A 21,155-nucleotide genomic window follows, 5' to 3' on the forward strand; every position below is an offset into this window, starting at 1 on the left:
TATACTCAGATGAATTAATTAATTATGCAAATGATAAATTATACAACTATTTTAATATATAAACTAGTCTGTGCCTGTATGAAATGACTTGTGTCTATGTGATGTTTAATTTATTGAAATATGTGAATAAATACACATATAAATAAATCATATAAATATTAATTGAGTTCTACTTTACGACTTATACCGTGCTTGGCTGCAGATTAACAACAACAACAACATAGTAGTTGCCCTCAAAGAGATTGCAGTTTGTTGCAAGAAAAAAATGAATAGACAAAAAATATCATGTCATGTACCCCAATGAAGTTTAATAAAGTCTAGTTTGTGATATAGGTCACAAAAATAACTAAAACACATATTTCAGAACTTCAGAGAACGCATTAGGGTTCTGTTTCTTTTTCTGAAAATAGCTGAGGGGAGACAGTGAGTATTAGCCACCTTCAGAACAGCTCTTCAACCACTGTGCTGAGTCATGGGCCTCTGGGTACCCCCCTGCCTGTGGTCTTGTTCCTTGGAGTTTTCTGTAGAGTCAACAGAAATGACTTCTAATCCAATCCAAGGCCACCTTGCTCTCAGTCAAGGGCCTTTTGAAAGAGTTATGTCAAAGTATGTGCCATGGGCCTTGTAGGGTAAACTGATAATATATATATAGTTTTTTTAAACCAAGTTTTTGCTCTTCATTAGGTGGCTTTTCTATAATATAAAGATGGAAATGGGATGAAGATGTTCACTGAAAATTAGGGTAATGTTCAGATGCCATAAAAATGTGCTCTGATACTTGGACAAAGGGAGCCCCTTTTGTGTGACTTTTTGTCTCTGAACATTTGCTTTTGTAAGCCATCATAATCATAGGATTCCTATATTACACTTACTTATGGTTTATAAAGTATTTTCATGCTTACTTTTTCTAATACGACAATGTGAAATAGAATGAATATTCTATTCTCCTTTGACAAATGGGGAAACTGAGATGTCACAAATTTATTTAATTTAATATCACATAGAGTATAAAGGCTGAGCTGATCATAAAACTCTGTTATTCAGGCTCTAAAATTATTGCTCTTTTGACTCCAAAACACCAGTTTTATGCTGTGCCATCCAAAGCATTATGGTGCCTTTTTCTCTGCTCTTTTTTTCTTCTTCTACTCTCCTCTCCTTCTCTCTATTTCTTTTCTTTCTGTCTCTTCCTTTTTTCTCACTACATTCTCCATCCCCCATTCTTTGTCTTTCCTTTCCTTTCAAGCCTATGAGGGACAGGAATCTGGCAGCCAAGGCAACAAAGAACCGCTTCCATGGAAAAAGAGTAAGGAAAAGTAACATGGGCTTTTATATATTAACGGTTCTTGCAAACAATAACCAATGTCCAACGTTATTTTGTCTGCCCCTGCCCATTTTGGGTGAGTCCAAAACAAAGCCAACTAGAAACATCCGTGTATAAAGCATAACAAAAATAACATGTGTCATGTATGTGACACAGATGATACAAGACTGACTTTATTGCTGGTACTTTTATAACTACAGTCTAAGAAGGATAACTGGGAAGTGGGAGATGGAACAGAAAAGTCATCTTCAGCACAGTATTTCCATTCCTGTTTTCTAGACTGAGGTAATACTGCCTTTTTGTTTCTGCCACTTTAAAACATTTGTTGAGATTTGTGTTTAAAACTCTTTTCAGAAATAACTGGAGCACGCACTTACTTGAGTAACATGCAGAACATTCAGTCCCCAACTCTCCAGAGTTCCAGAATGGCCCCTTTTGGAGTTTACAACTCACCCACCCATCTGTGCATTTGGTCCCCAGAGACCAGTGCAAAGCCAACAAAGATGAAAGTCTTTGGGAGTCTGTGCTTTTGAACATTAAACCACTGGATCTGGAGTCAGAAAAATTCTGCAGTCCAGATTTAAGATCTCCCTTTAGTATTTTGTGACTTTGGTTTAAAAAAAAAAAAATAGCCTCTTAATTTCTCTGCAATTTCCTTACCTGCAAAATGAAGAGACTGGACTAGGACAGAATCCTATTATTTTAAGATATTGTAGGAACAGCTTGTGTTTCCAATGCCCTGGATTGCTGAAAAAAAATGCAGAAGGCCACTTGGGTGGATGGAAATCACTTTCCAGTTTATTTTTCATTGATCTTTACGATAACATTATAATAGAACAGATGTTTTTAAGGGTTAATGAGTGATAGATATAAATTGCCATAATAATATTCCTTGACTGTTTTCATCCTGGTTCGTTAACTGTCATTAGAGCTACCATGTGACTTGTATTTTGCATGTGGTGTGAGGTAATCATCTAATAGTTGTATTCCTTCCCCCACCAAAGGATCCCCAAGCCTACCATTTCAATCAATGGAGGTGTGAAATTCATTTCCAGATCATCTCTTTAGGAGATCACAAGGTCATTGGTTCTCATCAAGAATATGGATGAGGAAAACAAGATACTAGAATAGAGCAAGAAAAAGAGAAGCCAATTCCCACTGCTCCCTGAAGTTTAAATAGTTCCCCTGTGGTTTCAACCTCAGTTCTGTTCTGCTTTTAATTTAAAACCATTCTCTACCAGGCAACTGATTTTTGCTAGTCTCTTGGGTGATTTTCTAAGACAGATTTCACTGTATTCTACCCTTGTGTGTGCACTTAGCTCCCATTAGCAGTAATGGGTGTTATGCATGTATAGCTCCCATTAACAATAATGGAAATTATGCATGTGCATCCAGAGGAAAGGATGCTCCCCAATTTTGGAATTTTTTCAGAAGGAAAAGTACTCCTTATGCAGCATTTGGCTTTTGTTTTAGGCTCTTTATTGTGGTGACGACTTGTGCTGCAGAGAATGAACATGGTGTGAAACACTGCCAGCTTCCCGGTGTGCAATCTGTACAGTATTTTTTAAAAATCTTGGCTTATAATTTTTTGCATGACTAAAACAACAGTCAGGCAATAGTCAGACAAAACTTGTTAAAGAGGTAAAATAGATCCAGATCAATTAATAAAGGGTCATGAATAGGGGCTAAATAAGTCCCCTACAGCTAGGAATTCTGGTAGGTAATGTCCCCTGTTTCAAGATAACCAACAGTATACTTGTACAGATGGAAAAAATAATTCTTTAAAAATAACCGAGTGCTATTTATGCAGACCATAATAACATTCCTCCAGATGAATGTGTCTTAACCCGAAGAAACAATTTCTATCATAACACGTTGATAAAAAATGGTAGGCCAAAGGTGATATTATAAGGGGCTGTGAATCATTGGCATATTAATTTAGGACAAATCATGCAAAAAGGAATCTTTAACTTTAATATGAAGTCAAGAATATGATTCATCTTCGTTTTTATGAGTGGTAGAATACGTTTAATACTTGAAATGTTTTTGAGTTGTCAAAGTGATGGTCTAAGCAATTTATCTCTTCTGAGAGTGCCTTTTGCTGAATATCCAGTATTATTGTTCATTTCTAAGATAAACTAGTCTGTGTCTAGTCTTGGACACCCCCTGGCACTGCTCGGTGATGAATAAAGTCAGACTCTGTGTAAGGGTTGGGTTCTGATAGTAAGAGTGAGGCACATAAAAAGCCCTGGAGTGTTTAAGAGCACAAGCTTTGGGGAGAGATCCACCTGCATTTTAATGCTGACCCTGTCACCTGGGAATTTATTTTACTTCTCTGAGCCCAAGTTACCTCATATGTAAAATGAGAATTATAATTCTCATCTTGTAGTTGTGAGGATTAAAGAAGATCTAAAATTGCATTACCAGAACTATTATTAACAATTATTAATCTATTTAGGGAAATAAAATTTGATAGTACTAGATGTCAAAACATTTCTCTAGCCATATCATGTGGATCAGCATCAAATTATCTAAAATCTGTTGTGTAATTTAAATACAATCTATTTTTTATTATTTAACAATAAACATGCCTGTCATAACCTGTACTTCTATTTTGAGGGGAAGAATAAACATAACAATGTTCTCAGGAAAAGATCCCCAAATACACAGGTTGTCATCTACTTTATTTTTCATCCTAACCAGACTTAAATCATTATAAACTTTAAATTTTAAAAAACATACAGCTACACAATTTTTCTGAAAATGATGAGAACTCGTATTTTTTCTTGTTTCTTTAGCATTATGATATTGAATGTGCAAAAATTTATAAGCAATGAACTTCTTTGCAAAGTTTATACATACATTCTGACTGTTGCTGTCTTGATAATGCAACATCATGTAAAAATATAGATTTTACCCATTAATTTTATTGATTAGCTAGTCACTTAGAATATTGCTTTGTAAGGACAGACTATCCCCGTGTGATTAGGGCATACCTAATCAATCTTCCTACACCTTGATTGTTCATCTGCAAAATGAAAAGAGTAGTGTTAACTTCATCAGGTTGTTTTCAGAGTAAATAATTTAACGTATAACATATGTGATGTTGACAAGTTGATTCTCCGAGGAAGGTCTTGAGAATGGAGAGAGAAGCCTTAAGAAGGAACCACAGTTGTAGGCTGTGGAAAGCCAGCACGGCAGAGGTACTTTGCTCTGAGGAAACACTGGGGTGGGAAACGTAAGTGATGATGAGGATGAGGAGGATTCTATGAAGCGATAAACGATGTATATTTTGCTGATTGCTCAGATTTTCCCAGGAACAGTGATATGGATTAGCTTTGTGTCCCCATCAAAATCTCATCTCCAATTGTAATTCCCACATGTCAAGGGAGGGACCTGGTGGGAGGCGATTGGATCATGGAGGTGGCTTCCCCTATGCTGTTCTCATGATAGTGAGGCAGTGCTCATGAGGTCTGATGGTTTAGTTCCCACTCGCTCTCTCTCTCCTGCCACTGTGAAGATGGTACTTGCTTCCCCTTCACCTTCTGCCATGATTGTAAGTTTTCTGAGGCCTCCCCAGCCATGCAGAACTGTGAGTCAATTAAACCTCCTTTTTTAAATAAATGACCCAGTCTCAGGTAGTATCTTTATAGCAATGTGAGAAGGGAGTAATACAGACAGCATAGCCAGCTGTAATTAGTACATGCCTTGGTTCTTTTCAGAGAGATTTGCCGTGATGCTAAAAGGTGAAGCTTATTTCCAAAAGATCTCCTCTGCTTTGTCCTAGGATAGATGTTGAATTACAATTTTATCATGGCCAATGACTACATTAAACAATTCCCCCTTTAATGGCTGATTTTTGGAAAGATTCATTTTTTTAAAACAGAAAATTGCATTGATTAATGATTGGGGTCCTCATTTTATGACATGTGTATCTGTTAATCAGGATTTGTGATTATGTCCAGAGTTTCCACAGAGTTGATAAAATCTGTCTTAATTTTTTTTAAAAAAATGAATTATCTAGAGTTTTCTTTTACTAAATATTTAATTTAGATTTTATTATTTATTTATTTTTGAAACCCTGAACATAGCTTGTGGACCTCTTAAGGATCTGTGAACTTGAACTTGTTACTATTGCTTATATATCACTGTGTATAAAATCTGTGCATGCTGATTTGTTCAGGTTCAGCTAGAGTCATTGGGTAACTAGTAATCAGTACCCCAAACACTCTCCATCCTCTTATTACTTTCTTTTTCTTTCATAGCACTTATTACCACCTGCACCTATATGTTTTGCTTTTGTTCCTTGTCTGTCAGCATGAGGGCAGTGTCTTTGTCTATTGTTCTTACTGCTGTGTCTCTGGGACCTAGATTATTGTCTGTCATACAGTAGGTCCTCAATACCTGCTTGTTGAATGAAGTAGTTGATAATTGCTTCTTTTCAATAGCTACATTCTCCTGTATTGACGCAATGGGGGAAACAGGAGGTTTCTGTGTGGTTCCATCTGCAAGATAGGCAACATGGTTCTGCGTACCAACTCCAACTCTTCGGCCAAAGATGTAGGTGTGAGCCCAACCTTTTCCATGAGCTATTTTGGCATGTAAGCTAATTTCTCTGAGCCTTGGATTTTGGATCTGTGTGAAGGGGATAATAATACTACCCTCACAGGGTTGCAGTAAAGATGAAACGTGATAATATATATCCTATCGTTTCGTGGACTGCAAATCTTAGCTGTTACTAGCATATAGCATCACTGGAAAAAAATGAGACATTTGGGACATCATCCAAATAGTTGTGCTCTGCCTCTAAAAGCTATATGAGCTTGGGGCAAATCTCTTAACTTTTCTAGGTCTCAATTTCTTCACCTGGAAGAGAGTTGTTATTAATGATCCCAAATGTGCATGCGGCTAAGAAAATCCATGTCACTAAAGACTCCATTTTTCTTTTCACATTCCTTCCTGTGGTTAGGGATTATATACGTGTGCCTGCAATTTCTATGAAAATGCCATAAAAGAGATTTAATGTCAGGTGTTTGCTTCATTTTCTTATCACCATTAGGCATTGTCCTACTTAGCGTGACAAATTCACTGCCTAACAGTGCTCATGTTTTCAGTATCTTTTACTACAGCCGCCCAGGGTAGCTACAAGGAGCACCTTTTCCCACATAATTACTGCTGTTGACGTGAGACAGCACATTTGACAGAGGCGGCTTGCTGTGTTGGCAGGAAGGGTGCCGAGTTATACTGGAATCTGGCCTTTCACATTCACATTATTCTGCCTTTGGAAGAAGGTGCCCTCCACCCCGCACTAAATGTGAGGAAGAAAACTGTTTTGCCTGTACAGAACACTCTATTTACAGAGACTCTCTGGGGGGGATTATGATAGCCATGGGCTGGATTTATGGGTGAGCTGTGCTTACCAGGTTACATCTTACATTGCAGGCTGATGAAACCCACTGTTCATGTTAACCATCTGTGCTCTTTACACGGAATGCAACCCGTGCCTTCCCCTAGGAATCAGGAACCGAGGGCCTGGGAAGCTTCTGCTTTGCATTGAGGAGCTTGATAGCATGCAGAGGGATGCTGTTCTTAGGAAGGGAAACTTCCTTCAGGGCAACTTTTTTCTGTCCACATAGCAGATGTGGAATTCCTCTGTACCTGTTTAAAATTCTAGTTGGGGTTGTTAAACAGCAATTATACATGAAGCTATTGGGAACTAGGGTGAATGTCGACAGAACAGTGTCTGGGTGGGCAGCTACACATTGGATTTTGGTGTGATAGGCAGAGTGATAGAGACTGCAAAGATCAACTGGTCTTCAAGTACCTTATATTTCAGTTTAACAAACTGTTTTAAGGCTTGCCATAATCTCATTCCAATTTGTAGGTCTACTCTTTCCCACTTTTCCCCAGAACATGTACTTAATTCCAATCAGGCAAATCTTACAGTTTGTAATAAGTCACATTCAAGTTCACCTGGTGTTACTTTTCTCATGTTATGCCTTTGGTCTACAGAAATTCATCGAATTCTACTACTTCTTTTAAGGTACAGATCAAATGCTGCCTGTCTCATTTGACCACAAAAAGCTATATAAATGTTTCCTTTCTCTGAACTATTACTATATTTTATGCTCACTTGTCAGATTTAACTCCATCATAAATTATATAGCCCTTGATGTCAGAACAAAGGTATATACTTTTTCCAATTTCTCATGATCCTATGTGAATGTTGGAAATCTAGTCAGTTCACACAATTTTCTTGTTTTATGGTTGCAAAATTCCAAATGATTTTTAACATTTTTCTCCCGTATTAAAATGACAGTAGTTTTGATCTGCAATACTGTGTCTTTTACTTTGAATTCTTCTTTTTCAGTTCGTAAAGAGCCACGCAGAGTCTAGCACAGGCTCTGGCATATACACCTGCTCAAGAAATGTTAGTTTTATCAACACCACCTTCACTGGCTTTGTTTCCTGTGGCAGGTTGCTATGTCAACATAGAACATGTTTTATGCTTACTTCCTCCAAAACATAGTTGCCCCCACATCCTTCTCCAAGGTCTTCAGAAGGAAGGGCAACCATAATTCGTTTATTTTTATTTTTATTTTATTTATTTTTGAAGACGGAGTCTCCCTCTGTCACCCAGGCTGGAGTGCAGTGGCGCAATCTCAGCTCACTGCAAGCCCCGCCTCCCGGGTTCACGCCATTCTCCTCCCTCAGCCTCCCGAGGAGCTGGAACTACAGGCGCCCACCAAGATGCCCAGCTAATTTTTTTTGTATTTTTAGTAGAGACGGGGTTTCACTGTGTTAGCCAGGATGGTCTCGATCTCCTGACCTCGTGATCCGCCCGCCTCAACCTCCCAAAGTGCTGGGATTACAGGTCTGAGGCACCGCGCCTGGCCCCTAATCATTCTTAATTAATTTTAGATGTAAATAGAATGAGACATTATTCTGTTTTTTTAAAAAAAAATTATTTAGCACAAAAGTGTAGCATGCAACAGCTATTTGAAAAGAACCCAAAATGAAGAATTACAGCATTATGAACTGAAAGATTAATCATGTTTCTTATTAATTTGTTTTCGTTTTGAAACTAGCTCGAATTTCTTCTAAAAGTTGATATTTTTGGGAAAAGGACACATGCTGTCTTAAAAAGTATTGTATTGTGGAATTCGATCCATGTGAGTTTCTGGCTCTGCCATTCCCTAATCAGATGACTTTAGACAATTTATTAAACTTCCCTAAGCCTCACTTTTCTTGAATGTAGAATGGGTATAGAATAGTTGCACCTACCTTTAAGATTTTTGGGTTTATTAAATTAAATAATGTTTGTAGGAGACAACGCAATGCTTGCCATATAGTAAACACTTGTTGCAACTCTGGAGTGATTGTTTCAGCCAAGAGCAAACTTTCCTTATTTTTTAATATACCAACAATTTCCCAGGCACCTAACTTAGCCTGACATTATTTGTAGCTTTGAATTCACTGGAGCCCTGCCAGCTATGGCCCTTAGGGAGTTGCAGAGCTGAGGCTCCATTAATTGAATTGTTTGCCAGTGCCTTAAGGGCTCCCTATGAAAACTGGAGAGAAATGTGGGAGGTTTAGCCATAAACAAAATGTATAAAGGAGAAAATTAATTCATGGTGTCTATTGCCTTAGCATTTACTTTTTCTATCTCATTGTTTACAACTGTCATGTGCCTGGGTATGTGTGACAGCAGCTGTAATGGAATCTTGCATTAATTCAGTTCACAGACATAAGTTTCAAGCATAATATGGTAACAGGTGGCCATGGTGATAAATAACAAGGGGCAGTTCAAGCAGAGTCAGAGAGCTCTAACATGGAGTACTTTTTACTCACATATTTATTCATTCATTTATTCATTTTTATTCATCAAATATTTATTAAGGAACTTCTATGTTCCAGGCACTGGTCTAGGTGTCTGGGATATATAAGCAAACAGAGGCAGAATTTCCTGCGGCAGAAGCTTAAAGTCTAGAAGAACAGAACAAAACAGAGTAAATATACAATTAAGTAGAACAGATACACAATCAAATATAGCAAATATACAACAAACAGAACAGATACACAATACAATGATAGGAGAAGTATAGAAAGATAGAATAGTATAGAGAGGAACCTACCTGATATATGAGTGATGGAAGGTCTCCTTAAAGGAGTATTATTTAAGCTGAATGGGCAATAGCAAGAGGGAAGTGTATCTTGTTTCATGGAGAGGAAAATATGTATGAAAAAGCACGGAGGCTTCAGTGAGCACGCTAAGAATGAGGGCCCGCAAGGCAAGCTAATATTTTGTCACCCCTTAAAAGGATATTTTAAAACTATTTATTCAATATTTATTTCTTGGGGCCAGGGAGAAATTGATTTTCTATTAAGAAAATTATATGCAAAACACATTCACCTAGTAATTCACTTCACTGGGTCAAAGCAGAGTCAATTTTGTGGAATTATTTAGCAAAACGTTCCCCGTTTTCTTCTCTTTCTTCAGTTTGTGTGTGTTTTGAGCCAGAGAACTTCTTGGGAGGTGTACTAAAAATGCAAAATTTAGATAATAAAATAAATGACTCATTCCTGATAAATAGCACTATGCCACATATTATTTGGGTTTAGAAATTTAGCTTGCTGCCAACTTTCAGCAGTTACTCAAAATACATTTTGCAGAAATACTTAAGAAATCAATTTGTGTAGGGGATGGGAGAATATTTTTATTTACATTTGATAATGCTGACTCCTTTTCCAGAAGCAACACCAGTGTACATTTTGCATTAAACGAGGATTTGGGCCAGGCATGGTGGCTCATGGCTGAAATTCTCCCAGCACTTTGGGAAGCCGAGATGGGCAGATCACGAGGTCAAGAGTTCAAGACCAGCCTGGCCAACATGATGAAACCACGTCTCTACTAAAAATACAAAACTTAGCTGGGCATGGTAGTGGACGCCTGTAATCCCAGCTACTCGGGAGGCTGACGCAAGAGAATTGCTTGAACCTGGGAGGCAGAGGTTGCAGTGAGCCAAGATTGTGCCATTTCACTCCAACCTGGGTGACATGCAAGATTCCGTCTCAAAAACAAACAAACAAACAACAACAACAACAACAAAAACCGAGGAGTTGGAGAGCCAAGTTAGCAAGTCTGATATTTCTAATGTGCTCCAATAAGGTGAGCACCCCAGAGAGTGCAGCACCTAATCAGGTCCTTAAATAAAATGACTGGAGCATAAAGTACAAAGGAAGAGTATGTGAGACAAGACCGAAAAGGTGAATGGGGGCCAGGAACAATGACTCATACCTGAGTAGTCTCAGCTACTCCAGGAGGCTGACATGAGAGGATCACGAGAGCTCAGGAGTTCCAGGCTGCAGTGAGCCATGATCACCCCAGTGCATTACAGCCTGGGTGACAGAATGAGACCCTGTCTGAAAAAAACAAAACCAACAAACAAAAAAACTCAAAACAACAACAACAACAAAACTGAATGGAGTTTAGTTATGAAGGACCTTGTGTGATATATGAGGAGTTTTCAGTTTGTCTATTAAAAAATGTGAGATCGTGGAAGAGTTTTAAGCAAGAGAATGACAAGGCAAAATTTTTGGTCTAGAAAGATCTTTCTTGCCTCAGTGTGGACCAAAGCCTCGGAGAAAGACTTCAAAAAGGAAAACACATTAATAGAATGTTGAAATGATTAAGGTGAGAAATGATAGTAGCTTGAATTAGGGGGAACATCAGTAAGGATGGAAAAAAAGTAGAGTTTAGGGAGTGTTGACACACTCCCTAATACCAGAAATATTAGGATAGGCATTATCAGGTGAACCTGTTGTCAGATAACGAAGCTCCATCCCCTAGACTGGAGTTCAAGGGCAGGACTACTCCAGTCCACGGTCACAAGGCATGAATGGTAACAGTGAGATGAAGCTTAAATATCCAAGATGTGAGGAATTATAGACCTCCAGGTAATTAAAATGGGGATCCTGGTGATGGAACTGACATGCCAAGTAGAGACATTTTTAAGTAAAAGACTATGAGAACAGGAGTGTGGGGGTGGGGGTGATAGTGAATGCTACAGTTCAGCGAGGATGTGGAACTGTGAGGGTCCTGTCTGAGGGCTTTCATGACATACTCTTATATCAACAGCTAGTTGGAAAGAATGTAAGAGACTAGAATGCTAATAGCTGATAATGACATAATGTTTTACATAATCAGTTTTTGACTTCCTCCTCACAGCAGCCAGAATTGTTAAATAGAAACCTGATCATGTATTCCTCTGCTTAAGACATTTGGGGGTTAGGGGTTGGATCAAGACCAAAACCTTCCTTATGGTTTACATAGCCCTGAGTATTCTAGCTCCTGGGTCACCTTTTGACCTCATCTTAAGGCGTTCTCCTCTATCCCTAGGCTTCAGCCATCTGAGTCTTCTTCAATGTTTTAGTTTGTTTTGTTTTAAAAATTTTAAACAATATTCTGCTTATTCCAAGACCTCCAGACATGCTGTTTTCTCTGCTTTAAAATTCTCTTCTCTTCCTTTCCATGTAATTCTAGATTTTAGCCTTAATGCTGCTTTCTCAGGAAAGTTCCCCTGTTATATATTCTCATACTCACCTTCACTTCTTTTTCATGACACTTATAATTATAATTAATTAATCATTTCAGAAATAAGTACTCACATGTCTCTCTTCATGAACAAACTATAAACTTCAAGAGAGGGAGAACCATGTATGCTTATTTGTTGTGGTATATCTTGTGCCTAGCACAGTGCCTGCCATATGTATATATTTAATAAATGTTTGTTAACTGAGTAGTTGGATCCATGGATTATTTTTATGTACACTGTAGGTATGCCTTAATCCAAAGCATCAGTTTTCTAGTGGTGGCATCAAAGTCACCTCATAACAGAGAAACAAGGATCTTTGAATGGAAATGAGCCTTTCTAGTATCCTTTAAGTTATATTAGTTAGGCAGTTACCTACTTTATTTAAGCAAAATGTTATCTTTGTTGGGCAAAAAGCTAGTAGACAGAAAGAACAGAAATATACTGAAGCTAGTATGTTGAGGGATGTAATCAGAGGGTAGGAGAGCTAGACCACCTAGCTTGAAGGAATGAGATCCATAAATACAGATCTTCCTAAGCAGAAGGCAGATATTTGAAAGATAGTTTTTAAAAATATTAATTGAAATTATGAGTTGTTAATTTTTCTTGAATTTTCCACCTCCTCTGTCCTTCATTTGAGCTCATAACAAGTTCCCTACTTCCTTACCAGATGAAAGGTTTTTGGCAGGATTTTCTGGCTTCTGTTTGCCCATTGAGGATAATAGAATTTGAAGAGAGAGGAAATTGGTATCCCTGTGTGAAAGCAAGAAAGACAGAAGGTTTCAAAGGAGAAAAAGAGCTTTCTCCAGGTTGAGGGTAAGGGATAGGTCTGCCTGTCCTTGAACAGAAGGGACTTTTACTTCTTTCCTGGAAGCACTCAAAAGTGTGGCAGGACATCAAGGGGCATATTTACATAGTGAACTAGGTAGCTTAGATGCCAACCTTGGGTTCTCAGCCTTGTTCAAGATCCTCTTGAAGCACAAAGCATGGCATGGAAATGGCACACCAGTGAATCTGATGATATCACATGGCTGCAGCAAAATTCAGCTTTTGCCAATGTGGACAGATACCGCTAGTGATCAATGTCCTAATGCTTAGATATGGAGTAAAGCGCAGAACCTCAGCACAAACCTGAAGGTGGGAGAAAGCCTAGAAATAACTGAGGTTGAATTTCTCACTAAGTTGATGGGACTAGCTACTCAGAATTGAAATTAAATGATTTATAGACAATAATGAAATGTAATATTGCTTGAGATTTATACTTGCTACATTAAGCAAGCGAACAATAACAAAAAAGTTATATTAGTCTTCTCTTTCTAAAGGTATAGCTTATTTTTACTTAACAATTTTTAAAATTTTAAGTTGAGTTAAATTTGCAAAATATTTCCAGGAACTTAGCACTGAACCATCTGCACTGAATCAACTGATCTCATCAATAATAGACAGCTCTTAACAGTACCTTAATGATAGGAGTAACACAACCAAATTCATGGCGAAGTGCAGTAGTGTGTGCTTGTAGCCCCAGGTACTTGGGAGGCTGAGGCAGGAGGATTACTTGACACTAAAAGTTCAAGTGCAACCTGGAAAACATATTAAGACCCCCCCTTACACACACACACACACACATGCATGCACATGGGCACACACACACCCTAATTCTAATTCACCATGCTGAACATGTCTATGGGGCCTACCCTTTTTATCGGGATGAAAAAAAATTACACTGAGCACAAGTCTTCCAACAAAGAATGGATCTATTATCAGCTAAGAGTGACTATGTCAACGAAGCACAAAGGTATTTCCTTTAAGGCAGTCAGATCTATGTTCTCTGCTATAGGAATGTGCAAAGGCAATATGCCTACTGTTAAGAGCAAGCTCATGACAGGTTGGCAATATCAACTTATCTTTGCTTGGTGGAGAACTGATGGCAAACAAATGAAATCTGGAAATCAGTATGTTGATTACTTATTTATTTGGTTTGATATTGAAATAAGCTTTTTCTATGTAATCAATTTTACTTGTGAATTCTTTTACTCCATTTTTAAAATTCTATTTTTTCAACAAATATTTATCGAAGGCTCATTATATAAGCTAGACATTTAGTTGGGTGCTGTGGGAGACATAGAAATAAATGAGCTACAGATTAAATACTCAAAGCATTTTAACATCTGGAAAATGATAACCCATGTACAAAAATGACTGTAACACAAGGCAAGTAGTAAGTTTGTAAAAGACAGGATAGAATGATACTTCTTCCTTTCCCTTTCCTTTCCTTTTCTCTCATCCTATCTCCCTTTCCTTTCTCTTCTTTCCTCTTCTCTTCTATTTCATTTTCTTTCCATCAACACTGGGTAAATACGATGTATAAAACTGTCCTGAAAAAGTAGAAAATACCAGGTTGGCAATTTCAGCCTCAGCTACCAACACTGGGTGTGTACACTGACAGTAGAATTTAGGGAGTGGCAAAAAAAAAGAAGGGTTTTTTAATTTTTATGGAAAAATGTTTCCCAAAACAACCCAGTTTGTTTTTTTTTTTTTTTTTTTTTTTTTTTTGCAAGTAAAAAGCCACGCAGAAAGGCTGAGATGAGGCAAAATGAAGAAAGCAGGACCATCGGTATGTTGAAGGCAGCTCACATTATAAGAGATGCTTGTTGATTAATTAGGAATTTTGAAGCCAGTTGTAAAACTGTTGGTAGCTTGCAGTCAGCCTAATGGGAGTATTTACACCAAAGAAATAGGTAACTACAATAAATCATGATTGTTTTAAAAACAGAAAGCTGTCTTACCAGTTCAACAATGGAAATAACAGCACCAAGAGTTTTCACCTTCTGATTTTCTTTTTATAAACAGAAAGCTCTTCCACGAGTTCACCAATGGAAATAACATCAAGAGTTTTTCATCTTCTTAGTGGGCAAAGGTATGGATATTCGGTGTGTGAGCTTCAAGAGTATCTAAGGGAGGTGACAACGTGGTTGGGAATGTACCAGAGACTACAAACTGTCTGTGCATCCCAGAGGAACAGGAAGCTCGTGCAGGTGAAAAGACTGGAGGAGGAGGTATGCTCATGATACCCAGGAAGCCCACCTCCCACTTCTTTGGTCTTCAGAAGTAAGACAAAGGACAATTAAATGAGTGGTTAGTAGTTGTTTAGAGAAAGAGAATTTTCACTTCATATGCTAGTCATTGATAATATTTGCCATTGTGGTTGCTGTTAAGTAAGTTTCTTCCTGCAGGCCTGTGAGAAGGCATAGTACATGAAAGTGGCAGTGCTTTCAACCTGATTATTATTATACAGTATGGACTTTTATTATATAACAAGCAATACTTACATTTTGTTATTCACTTATTTTTTACTATACACTTATACATATGCAGACACAGTAATAAACATCTAAGTGGTACAAATAGGTACAAAACCAAAAATAAAAGTCATTGCCTTCTAACTTCAATAAGATGTTTCAGTCTCATCCTGCATTCTACTGCCTTTAATATGCAATCAGCCACACTTCCCAAGGGGCTTTAGTCTCTTTTGTTAAAAAATAGTAATAAAGATCAAATCTAGGGGATAGAAGTAGAGATTTTAGTATTTTATGTGAGAATTGGGGATGCAGCATGCTTATGAAGCCACCTGAGTTACAGGGCAGAATATTACTTTTCTTTTTAAATAACAGGTAACAATTCTATATCGTTATTTTCAATTTAACCAAGTTTTTATTTTAGCACTGAGAGTTTTTAATCTAATTTATCCTTCCTTTGGTAGATTTGATGTTATTTATTGTCATACCAAATAGCATTTTGTTTCCTATATATAGAAGTCTTTTTTTTTTTTTTTTTTGAGACAGACTTTTGCTCTTGTTGCCCAGGCTGGAGTGCAATGGCATGATCTCGGCTCACCACAAACTCGCCTCCCGGGATCAAGCCATTCTCCCGCCTCAGCCTTCTGAGTAGCTGGGATTATAGGCATGCGCCACCATGCCCGGCTAATTTTGCATTTTTAGTAGAGATGTGGTTTCTCCACATTGGTCAAGCTGCTCTCAAACTCCCGACCTCAGGTGATCTGCCTGCCTCGGGCTCCCAAAGTGCTGGGAGTAAGTCTTTTCTTACTCTCTTTTTGTCCCTTGCCTCAAGTACCCTAGAAGTGACTACCCACACAACTCCCCTTATCAGCATTTTAGAGGAAAAACCATCTGAAAAGTAAAATAAATTATATCTTTTCCCACAGAATTATAAAGAATATACAGGCAAAAGACACCTAACATTTCATATGGAATGATAAACAATTTGAAGAAAAAAAGGACAAATCTTTGAGATTTAGCCTAAAACTATTTTTTAACTTTGAATTTCCATGGGCATTTGTCAACATTTATCTTTTATTTCCAATAACATTGGTATTAAATTACAGTGAATATATACAAATATTTATTAGCTCAATATTATTTTATTAGTCCAATTTTTCAATTAGAGAGTCAGATAATACTCTAAATAATGGTCAAAAATCATCAGAATATTTTGTTACCCCCAAATTCAGGTAGAAGAAATTTCTGTATATTGTCCCATTCCACAAGACTCAACTCACTGTAGATTATAGCACATTGGAATATAACATATTTCATATTAAATATTATATTTAATCTACATTTAGATATTCTGAAATCTCCCTAATAGTTATAGAATTTTTTGTTTATTCCTAATGCTTTTCATGTTCACATAGGCCAAAATGAGAAAATTCATCACGTTTTACCAATAGAAAGTTTCACCTTCTATGCAAACACATATTTGCCTAGATCAAGGCATCATATGCCTACACTTCCAAAGTTAATTTGTATTACCTGCATGATCCCCCTAAAATAAAACCCCAATTATTTTATTCTTGTGATTTGGTAAATTGAGCCTCAGAAGCTCCATTCATTTAGAATATACATTTTCCAAAATCTTGATAGGCCGACCAGGCAAGATTTGTTGAAATCTTGACAGGCTGATTTTGACAATAATAAAAAAATGTGTTCTTAAAATTCTGTGTTGAATTTTAAGCACCTCTCTATCAAAGGGATAATAACTTAAATGCTTCAGATTATCTGTTAGAGACCCTATAAAACAATAATCTCTTTTTTTATGCATCTAATTAACATCAGAATCCATTTAGGGGACATGCTTCTCTTTGAGGGTCTTGTGAGGCCCTACACCCAGTTTATTCAAATGTCACTATTACAAAAGACTGCTGCCTCACCTTCAGTCTTCTGGAGCAAGGCCTGGCTGCAGACTCAGGACAGCTTGCTTTATTCTGTTGTACCAGCTCTCCCTGTTCCCCCTGCTTGTTCCTTTCTCACATTCTTGATGCTCGAGTTCCTAATATTTTACGAACTTTGATCCAGTTTTTTTAACTCCTTTATGTGTTCTCCCTCTGCTCAATATTATCCATTTAACAACCCCTCCTATTCCATCTAAGTAGAAAAATGTTTATACAGAGAGTATCTGAAAAGTTGATATCTATAAGTATTTCCAGAAAGATACATGATTCCTAATGATATGGAATTGTAATGTTGTCAACATAATTTATCCAAAGAGGATAACTTATTATCCTAGGCATAATTTTGTTTAGAGGAGATGGCTCTTGGATTGGGCCCACCTGAGTTTAGGAAAAGACTGGCAATGTACTTGTTTTCTCTACATCTACTAATCTTGGAGAAATAAGTTTCCTTTATCTTTTTGCTCATTTTTATAGATGATTTAGATCTCAGTGTGAGGCTGCCATTTCTTAATAAGAAAGGAATGGATGTTTATCCCTTCAATAGAAAGTGAAAAAATGTCTATGGCAGAGGTTGGGCAAACTATAACCAGTAGTCCAAATTCTACCTTCAGCCTGTTTTTGTGTGGCCTGTGAGCTAAAGATTTTCTTAAAATATATGTTAAAGAGTTGTAAACACACACACACACAACAGGGACTGTATTTGACCTGTGAAGTACAAAATATTTAATATCTGGCCTTTTATAGAAAATGTTTGCAGACCCCTGTCTTAATATAGCTATCATAAAATTATCATTTAAAACATTTTCTGTATGACAGGTACCTGTGATTTTGTATATGTTAGCTCATTGAAATCTTATAAGAATCTTAAGTATATTAAGAGTTGAAGTATTCTCCTCATTTTGGAGATGATAAAACTGAGATGTGAGAGGTTAATATCACATACTTTCTAAATGCCAGAGAGAAGATTTACACTAAGACAGTTAGGAACTAGAGCTGGTACTTACAACTATTATATTATACTGCGTCTGAATGTGACCTGACATTTCTTTGTTTGAGTCTATCCCACTCCTGATACTAATCTGCAAGCAGTCCAAACAGAATAGTGGTGAGATTGGCAGGACACTGCTCATACACAAAGCAAAGAATATACAAGATTCTTTAAGCATATAAAGGGAACCATGACTGTGCACAAGCTGGCTATATACTGCAGCAAACACAGCAACACTACCAGTTGGATGAGTAAGACCCTCTTGCTCTCAAATTCTCATGAAGTTCCCTGACTTCTAGTAACACTACTTGATCAGAGTACTGACTTTTCAAGGTACTATCCTTGATAGTCTCAGAAGATTCATTCCTTGTTGGTCCCTCATGACTTCTCTCTCTAGAGATTTGTGCTATGTGCCTGACTACTTCACATTTGACATTACTGTACTTGGTAACACTCTTTATTTATTTATTTATTTATTTATTTATTTATTTATGGCAATTGGAATGGGATTACATTGCTGATTTGGCTCTCAGCTTGACAGTTGTTACTGTATAAGAATGTTAGTAATTTTTGCACATTGATTTTGCATCCTGAGACTTTGCTGATGCTGTTCATCAGCTGAAGGAACTTTTGGACTGAAACTATGGGGTTTTCTAGATATAGGATCATGTCAGTCTGCAAACAGAGATAGCTGGACTTCCTCTTTTCCTGTTTGGACGCCTTTTATTTATCTCTATTGCCTGACTGCCCTGGCCAGGGTTTCCTATATTGAATAGTAGTGGTGAGAGAGGGCATCCTTGTTTTGTGCCGGTTTTCAACAAAGACTTGGCTTTGCTGTTACACGTGTGATGGGTCTTTTAAAGTCAGCAGACAGATAGGTCTTAGTTTTAATTTTTCTTTTTTTTTTTTTTTATTATACTTTAAGTTCTAGGGTACATGTGCATAACGTGCAGGTTTGTTACATATGTATACTTGTGCCATGTTGGTGTGCTGCACCCATCAACTCGTCAGCACCCATCAATTCATCATTTAAATCATGTATAACTCCTACCATCAGAGTGAACAGGCAACCTACAGAATGGGAGAAAATTTTTGCAACCTACTCATCTGACAAAGGGCTAATATCCAGAATCTACAAAGAACTCAAACAAATATACGAGAAAAAAACAAACAACCCCATCAAAAAGTGGGGAAAGGATATGAACAGACATTTCTCAAAAGAAGATATTCATACAGCCAACAGACACATGAAAAAATGCTCATCATCACTCGCCATCAGAGAAATGCAAATCAAAACCACAATGAGATACCATCTCACACCAGTTAGAATGGCAATCATTAAGAAGTCAGGAAACAACAGGTGTTGGAGAGGATGTGGAGAAATAGGAACACTTTTACACTGTTGGTGGGATTGTAAACTAGTTCAACCATTATGGAAAACAGTATGGCAATTCCTCAAGGATCTAGAACTAGATGTACCATATGACCCAGCCATCCCACTACTGGGTATATACCCAAAGGATTATAAATTATTCTACTACAAAGACACATGCACACGTATGTTTATTGCGGCACTATTCACAATAGCAAAGACTTGGAATCAACCCAAATGTCCATCTGTGACAGACTGGATTAAGAAAATGTGGCACATATACACCATGGAATACTATGCAGCCATAAAAAAGGATGAGTTTGCGTCCTTTGTAGGGACATGGATGCAGCTGGAAACCATCATTCTTAGCAAACTATCACAAGAAGAGAAAACCAAACACCGCATGTTCTCACTCATAGGTGGGAACTGAACAATGAGATCACTTGGACTCGGGAAGGGGAACACCACACACTGGGGCCTATCATGGGGAGGGGGGAGGGGGGAGGGATTGCATTGGTAACACTCTTAAAGTATTTATCAGTACTATGAAAAGACTGAGGAGATTACATGTAAATTCTAGGCCCATCACCCTATTGGCAGATTGGGGCCACCAGGCCTACTGAAGGCATATTCCTGGAATAGCCAGATTGTTGTGCTTTCTTCTCTCAGTAGTGGTCTCTGTGACTATCAATTTCATCAGAGGTTTTGGTCTGTTACGAAAAGAGTTCCTGTCTCTGTTGTAATTTTCTCCTGCATATGCCCTGAGTTCTGGATTCTTCCATTATTCCTTTATTAATTTGATTTTACTTCCCTTGGTTTTGCAGTTGTCTGTTAACCTCTTTAACCTGTCATTGTACTCTATGTCTTTATAAGTTTATTCATAATATAGTTTTATAGTGTTATTTCAAGGACACTTTTGGAAGGCAAAGAGAGAGAAACATATGTACCAGCTCTAACATTCTGAAGTAGAAGCTATCAAACTTTATGTGACAAGAAAATGCATTTGATTATATACACTGACAGGTTTCCTATCACTTCATGCTTTAATGCATTTCTTTTCCCATGTTTTTGAAGCTTTCTCATCAACTGTGGAATGATGGAAATAAAAGAATCCAAGAAGTAATTCTTGATTTTAAATTCAAAAAACCATGGTTCAGGTGTATAACAGAAATCATTTGGACATATATATATATATATATATATGTATATATATTTACCAAGACTAGAGAGGATTCCATGCAATGGGAAAGGGGAGCAAAGAGGGTGTTTGTGGACAGGAGTGATATTCCCATCAAGTGATCACCAAGCTCTGTCTGTCCAAAACCAGAATCCTCTGAGTCTATTTCCTGGGAGATACAGGGAACTGAGATTATATATCTAGATATCATCCAGTGTCTAGTCAAATGAATGCCATACATTGGCTGTATTGAGTAGCTGTTAGGAGTTCTGTTTGTTCCCATCCGCAAAGATCATCCATTGACAGCAATCAACAAGTGCTTGCTGATCTTCCAAAGTGTTTGAAGCCTTGATATTTCATTTGGCCATTAAATGATTCATCCAGAGTGGATATACTCAGGTTCATGGCCTGAGGTAGTTTTCAGCTCCAAAAGTATTTTTAAGCTCTCTTTGTAAAC

The 21,155-nt window shown here is 37.5% G+C and overlaps 1 long non-coding RNA gene across 1 annotated transcript; it reads left to right on the top strand.

Moving 5' to 3' along the window:
- The first annotated feature begins 682 nt into the window (after positions 1-682).
- On the top strand, positions 683-15,360 carry LOC108534628 (uncharacterized). Its single transcript, XR_001887007.1, has 2 exons — positions 683-742; positions 14,764-15,360. It is a non-coding gene; the product is annotated as an uncharacterized LOC108534628 (long non-coding RNA).
- The last annotated feature ends 5,795 nt before the right edge of the window (positions 15,361-21,155 follow it).

This window comes from Rhinopithecus bieti, unplaced genomic scaffold (assembly GCF_001698545.2).
Source record: "Rhinopithecus bieti isolate Rb0 unplaced genomic scaffold, ASM169854v2 scaffold_11941, whole genome shotgun sequence".
Lineage (NCBI taxonomy): Eukaryota > Metazoa > Chordata > Mammalia > Primates > Cercopithecidae > Rhinopithecus > Rhinopithecus bieti.